General features: G+C 36.7%; 1 protein-coding gene across 1 annotated transcript in view; it reads right to left on the reverse strand.

Annotated features, from left to right (window-relative positions):
• ZDHHC2 (zinc finger DHHC-type containing 2) overlaps window positions 1–6,998 on the reverse strand; it is a 48,869-nt gene extending 41,871 nt beyond the window's left edge. The window contains exon 1 of the mRNA XM_011365281.2: window positions 6,977–6,998. The gene's annotated coding sequence lies outside the window, so the exon portion shown is untranslated. The remainder of the gene's footprint in view (window positions 1–6,976) is intronic.
• Window positions 6,999–7,109: the final 111 nt, after the last annotated feature.

Consider the following 7,109-nt stretch of genomic DNA (forward strand, 5'->3'; position numbering starts at 1 on the left):
CCTGATAGAGCAAAGTCTTCTTAATTTAGATCGAATAAATTCAGATATTCCAGCAATTCATACACTGGTATTATGAGGTTTTTTGGTAAACCTTTTAAATTAAATTTGGGGTCTTTGGAGTATAGTAAGCAATAACTTCAAAACAAGAGCTCAATACCCATATTGTTAAATTCTCAGTCCTTATTATACTTGACAAATGAGTATATTTGTCAAAGTTGATTCCTCCCTCCTTCTTGGCATCCTTTCTTCCCCAGGCTTCAGGATACCACACTCTCTTAGTTTTCCTCCACTTCACTAGTCGCCTCTTCTCAGACTTTGTTGTGTTCCTATTCACTCCTGAACTTTCTATGCTGATGATCTTTGGTCCTCATCTCCACTCAGTTTACATTCACTCCCGTGGTGGACCAAATACACCCAGTGTTAACTCTTTACATTTATTTATATGCCTAAAACTCCAAAATCTATTCCTCCAGTTCAGACTCTCGCCCAATTGCCAAACTTGTAAATGCAACTGCTTAGTTAGCATCTCTATTTCAATGTCAACATACCCATTACTGATCTAAGGCAACCCCCTTCCCCACCTCCAGCTTTGTTCTACCTACAAACTTCTGCATCTCAGTTGATCTTTAGTCCTCTACTTGTTCAGGCCAAAACACTGGCATCATTTGGACTCTTTTCTTTCATAACTCACATATGTCTGTTAGGAAATTCTGCTGTCTCTATTTTAAAAATACATCCAGAATCTGAAAACCTCTCACCATGTCCACTACCTCCCTCCCCCATGGTTTGACACACCATTGTTTCTCACCTAGATTGATGAAGTAGCCAAGATGACACAGCAGCCAGAATGCTTTTTTAAATGTACGTCACAGCATGTCACTATGTTACTCAATGCCCTGCAGTGAATCCTCATTTCACTCCAAGTAAAGCCATAATCTTCACAATGGCCTACGAGGCCATAATCTGTATCTTTTCTGAAATTTCTGACCCTCTCACCTACTTCCCTTCCGCTTGCTCACTCCATTCCAGCCAATGAGCTCCTTGTTTCTCCTCTAATGTGCCTGCCTCAGGGCTTTTATACTGACTGTTCTCTCTGCCTGAGATGTATTTCTTCTCAACGTGGTTAAATCCTTCAGCATCTTCAGGTCATTGGTGAAATTTCATAATAACTGTGCCCCCAACCCCACCACCAAATCTAAAATTTAAACCTTCCACTGGCATTCTCAAACTTTTTGCCTTGCTTTTGCTTTTTCTCATGAAACGTTATGACCCTCTGACAAATCATATAAGCTACTTAGGTTTCTTATTTGTTCTCCCTGCCCCTAACTAGAATGGAAATTCCAAGAATAGTTAATAAATATTTTAATTAAATGAATAAATTAAAAGGGTAGTCAATAAATTATAGATGGTTGAAATGCATTCAATTCTTGAATTGTCATTATCTGTAAAAGATAAGTTTATGGGGGCCTATAATGAATTGCTACTCTCTACCCCTCTGACATACTGCTCGCGGTTCTGCATATCTTAGTGTTTAGTATGTCCTAGCACTGGAATAAGCTACGTTTCATTTAAAACATGCTACACTTAAAACCTTAAGTCAAACCCATCTCTGCCCCTCATCCTTTCACATTAACTGACCTCCTTGGAGATGCCCTGGATAATCACTGGTCAGAGTTAAGTAGATAAGCCTCTTAGTGCCTTTCTTCCTAAAACATGTCACGTGTTGTTGCCCACCCAGAAATAAGCTTGAGCACAAACTAGCCCCTGAAATTTCAGTTTTGCTTTCAGTTTGAGGCTCGTAATTGAAATCTTTTACTTGCCCATAAATGGTATCAGGTGCCTCTCCTACGGCTCAGCATCAGCTGTTTTGGAGCAGGCTGCTTTTCCCACTGAAGTACTCCCACTGTGAATTTAATGTGCATTAAAGAGACTGTATTTCCAGTCACACCGTCTCTCGCATTCCTACAAACTGGGTGAAAAGCCACACTTTAAATTCATTCCAAAAGTTTAAAAGATGTGAAAACTGTGTGGAATGCTACTGCATTTCTGGCCTCAAAACCATGTAAGACTGTTAGAAGACAAGCAGCACAGGGCACTGTAGCATCTACTCTCTAAAGAGGCACAATTTGCAGTTTCTTCCACTGTGGGAAATTGGATCCCTTTTCATTCCTTAGTGTCTTGAGTGACCTTCAGATTCATTTACGTCTTTAAGATGACCCATGGGTCCCCAGAAGGATCAGGAATACAATCCCATCTGCGTTTTAAGTATATCTTTCAAATATGATGAAAACCTATTTTTTACATAATACAATAAACACAGAAACAGAAATTGTGTGTGTGTGTGTGTGTGTGTGTGTGTGTGCGCGCGCGCGCGCGCAGATTAGTATGACAAAGCATTCTGGTGTACCAAATTTCACTAAATTATAATCAAGTAAACCTACAGAGTTGCTTTTTATAAGGATTATATCTATTATAACATGATCATGAAGAAAAACAAACTACCTTGAAACTATTGTACTCTTTGGATATTTGGTGTTAAAAAATATGGAGAAAAGGTTTTTTGATTATTGCCTGATGTATACTTTGGTGATGTACTCCTCTGGACCATCTGCCATCTCATGAGGTAAATGCTAGTGAATAAATACAATGAGGCCAAATTTACAAATAGCTGGAATGCTCAATTTATACTCCACATGAGGACATATTTCAGTATACTATGGACGAATACTGGCAAAGAAATAAAACTCAGTCATATATAAAAGCACTTTTCCTTCGCTTGCATTTTTAAACGTAGTCAACAACATATCTAAAATAATCTACCATTAAGTATACATTTTAGAGTAGACAGAAATGCTAAGATGATAAATGCAGGTATATTTTCGCTCAAGGGTACCTTCCAAATAAAAATGGATTTCAAGCGCTAACATTTATGATTGGATTTAAAAGGCATAGTTAGATGAAAAGTCAAATCAGAAAAAATATTACACAAATGTTTCAAAATGTAATGTAATTTTGAAAGGAAACATTTCAGGCAATCATAGCTTGTTACTTTATTTCTTCCACAGGCTTCTTAAGAAATCAGGTCATTTACTTACTCTCTGCTGCCCTCGCCCTACCCCTAGCCCTGCAAAATTCCACCCCTTTCCACTTTCAGCATTTGACTGAGATAACAATTAAGACAGTATAATAAAGTTATCCTTAAAAGAATTAGAAAAAAATTTCAACAATTTTCTAATGGACTATTAAGAAAATTAATTCAATTATGTTATACTTTTATTATTAAGCCTCTGGTATATCTAAATGCTAACATAAAATCATAGGACTCCACATAATATTAAAACTGACTTTCTAAATGATCGTTGGAAAACGGGTTTCCCAACAAAGAGCATTACGGGTCTATGCCACGTTCTAATCTATCATTTTGCAAGGTAGTATTTCTACAGTCATTACAAACAGTGCTGGAGTCTCAGGGGACCCATAAACTCACCACTTCCTAGAGAAGAGAAGGCTAAGAGATGTGATATTAACCATCAAAATACATAAAATCGGCAGCAGAAATTTATATATAAAACGTAAGTCATGGTTTCATGACCATGACTCTTACATTTCTGAGAAGAAAAACCACAAGTGTTCTAACACGCTAAAAAATAAAAACTCATCCATACTAATTTCTGGAATATAGTTGTCCTTTATTTATTTATTTATTTTTTTGTCTTCTTGGCACTTCTATCATGAAAGCCAAAAAAAATTGAACACTTGCTCTTGCTGAACCCTGTTGCCTGGGATGTGGGCACAAACTCATCTCAGCCGGCTAATGCACCTGGGACCATCTTTACAAAGCCATTAAGGAGCCAGTGGTGGCTTCAGAGTTCTGTGACGGCCAGTCACCAGGGCAGCAGCTCCTTCAAATAGCTATTCCTTTGGTATTAATGTCAGCTTTGCTTCATCCTCCTTCTCTTGGCTTCTGCCCATTTTCTAAGCTAGTTCTCCAGTCTTCTGTAGATTCAAGGAGTTGTATCAGGAAGTGCTCTGCATAGTCCTTGGTTTCACCCACCAAGTCACAGGTCCTGAGCACAGAGCAGAGAAAAAGTTGCCCCAGCATCAGGTAAGAAATGAGGGAGGTGAAACAGCCACCTAGTTAGTATCAGGGGCAAAAAATGCTGGTTGTGACCTTACTCTAAGATATTTATATGTAGTAAAATTTATGATACAATTAGAAATTGATTACTACCGAAGTGCTCACTATCAATTCTTTTTACCTGCTTTATTATTTTTTGACATTGTACCATCAACCAATTCACAGGCTCTTAGGAGTGGGGTGTTTTGTTCTCCCTTTCTTTTCTGCCACTCTGATATAGGAGTGGCATTCTGAAAGGTAACGACACCTTCCACCCCGCCTCTGCCACCATCCCCAAGCCAGACAGAAGGCTTCAGGGTTTTTGTTTTGTGTTCCCCCACCCACTATCCATCCCCAGAGGCATTTTTTTTTCCCTTAGGTATTAGGAAAAGATCTCTATCTAGTTCTCCTCTAAATGATCTCTGTGGGTGAAAGAGCCTGGCACATAACAAGGGTACAATGAATGAATCCTACTCAAACCCTTCTGAGGCTAACCTCTCTCTAACTTTGTAAAAATATACCTTCTCTGGAGACAATTAATTATCTTGATTTAAGAAACCATCCCTTCAGCTTAATTACTGGAAACACCTGAGCAAGTATCTCATTTAATGGCATGGATAACATCTCAGTATGCATTTGAAAGCCAACTTTTTTTTTTATAATGAACTTTAGTTTAAATTGAGTTTTGACTGCTAGATCCTATTCTCTCATCTATTTATATTATACAATTGCATGTTTTCATATTAATAATGGATTGAAAAATGGTTAATAAAAATGAAAAAGATTAATTCACTCAACATTTATCAAGCATCTCTACTTGCATGATTATTTTATATATTTTATATATTTTTATATGTTATCTCTAATAGGATTTAATAGCAAACAGTAGTGCTGCATTATCCCATATATATAAAAAAAGAATTTTCTGACACACTAAATGGGACCAAGAAAGCATTAAGCAGACTTCTTTTCTTCTACTTTCCCATGGATCATTTATTTATACTAAAGTGAAATGGCAGCATAGATCAAGAATTTGGAGCATGTCATATTTTATATATTTGAATTTCAGATTTGAAGATATGTTCACGTAATTTTAAATCTTCAAAATATTTTATGTCAAGCAAAGTCACAGACATTTTGCATCATTATTGTTAATAAAAAAATTTCTAGGTTGTTTTAGGCATCGTTTTGTATGCATCAGTTTTCTATGGATGTGCTCTCCATCTTACTTAAAATTAATTTAATACAGATAATAATTTATATTCCTAAGATCATCAGCCTGTTGTTTTTTTCTTTAAAAAGCTTTAATGTTCTGCATAATTTTTAAAATGATAGTTTACCAATACCAAGAGCATATTGCTTTCTCTTGCTCAAAATCATTTCATGATGGAAGGCAAGTTAGAGCCACATTTTGTCTCCATCCTTGAGCTTGCAATGACCTTCGATTAAATCAATGGTAGATTATAGCCTAACAGTATCCTAGTATGAAGTTTTATATATTTTATCCTTAAGGATGTTTGTTTAAAAGAAGGAAAACATGATTGTATATCTCTCAAACTGATCCCCATGTATGTAGACTAGTTCTTTTAATTCTTGAAAATCATTAATCATCACTGTGGAATATAGGATGCTGCTATCATTTCTGAGAGATATTTATTAATAAAGACTACAAAACTGTGAGTAAAACCCCAATATTCTAGTGGGCCAACTTCTAACGCACTCCAGAGTCAAGTCTGGCCTGCCAACTATTTTTCTAAGTAAAGTTTTATTGGAACATAACCACACACATTTGTTAAAGTATTGCCTAAGGCTGCTTTTCTGCCACAACAGCAGAGTTGAGTGGTCTTGTGCCACTTAATGAAGGGGATACATCCTGAGAAATGCAATGTTAGGTGACTTTGTCATTGGGCAAACATCATAGAGTGTACTACACAACCTGGATGATATGGCCTACTACACATCTAGGCTATAGTAGAGCCTTTTGCTCCTAGCCTACAAGCCTGTACAGCATGTTAGTGTACAAAACAACACGAGATTAAGCCAAGCACAAGAGAAAATAATGCATGGTTAAACAAGAGTACGTGGAGGTTTCTTATACTATTCTGGAAACTTTTTGGTAAATTTGACATTATAACAAAATAAAAAGGTATAGAAATACTTAAAACAAGTTTAAATGTTAGCATTTAAAAGAGAAAACTTCAGTCACCTTCTTGAACAAGCGAAGTTAATGCAATAACTGCCATAATGGATTTGTGAAACATATGAACCTGGTAGTGTGTCCACTGAACCAAGCACACCTGAGGCCACAGACAACCTTTACTCCCCCGAATTGTGCAGCCTACAAACTTTACCTTTGAATTTAACTTATTTTATGAAAAACAAGCTAATTAATAATTAAAGAGATCAAAAGACAGATAAAATACAAAAGAAGCTGGGGTCCAGAGAGCAGTAGAAGAGATAGGGAAGGAAGGAAGGGAGGAAATAACGTGAATAAAAGAGCCTAGTTAATCAACAAACTAAACACATATTAGCAGTTCTATTTTAGCTTTCAGAATAGCAAGGAAGCTTACTCCAAATACTTGACACTCAAACAATATATGTACATCCCATATAGTTTTTATATACATATCCTCCAAGAAGAGATATGAGTATATTTTTATAAAATATAAACACTAAGCAAACAATGTGCTAACTGAAAAAGTGCCTAGAGAGCCACACACATCCACATTGTTAAATATAGAAACTAACAGTAATGAGAATCATTATCTCCAGTTTCCAAGGATACCAGGATAAGCATTATTCCTAAATTGCAGTTCATTCAGCAAAGGGCACAGAATAATTTATATTCAGGGTCATCCCCAGCTGACAGCAGATGTAGGAGGACCAGGGTAAATCACCCTGATTGTTCTACTGTGTGTTACTTAGTCCAGTTCCCAGTCCCTGACCCAGCCCCTACCCCCACCACACACACACACACACACACACACACACA

Source organism: Pteropus vampyrus, unplaced genomic scaffold, assembly GCF_000151845.1.
Source record: "Pteropus vampyrus isolate Shadow unplaced genomic scaffold, Pvam_2.0 Scaffold108, whole genome shotgun sequence".
NCBI lineage: Eukaryota > Metazoa > Chordata > Mammalia > Chiroptera > Pteropodidae > Pteropus > Pteropus vampyrus.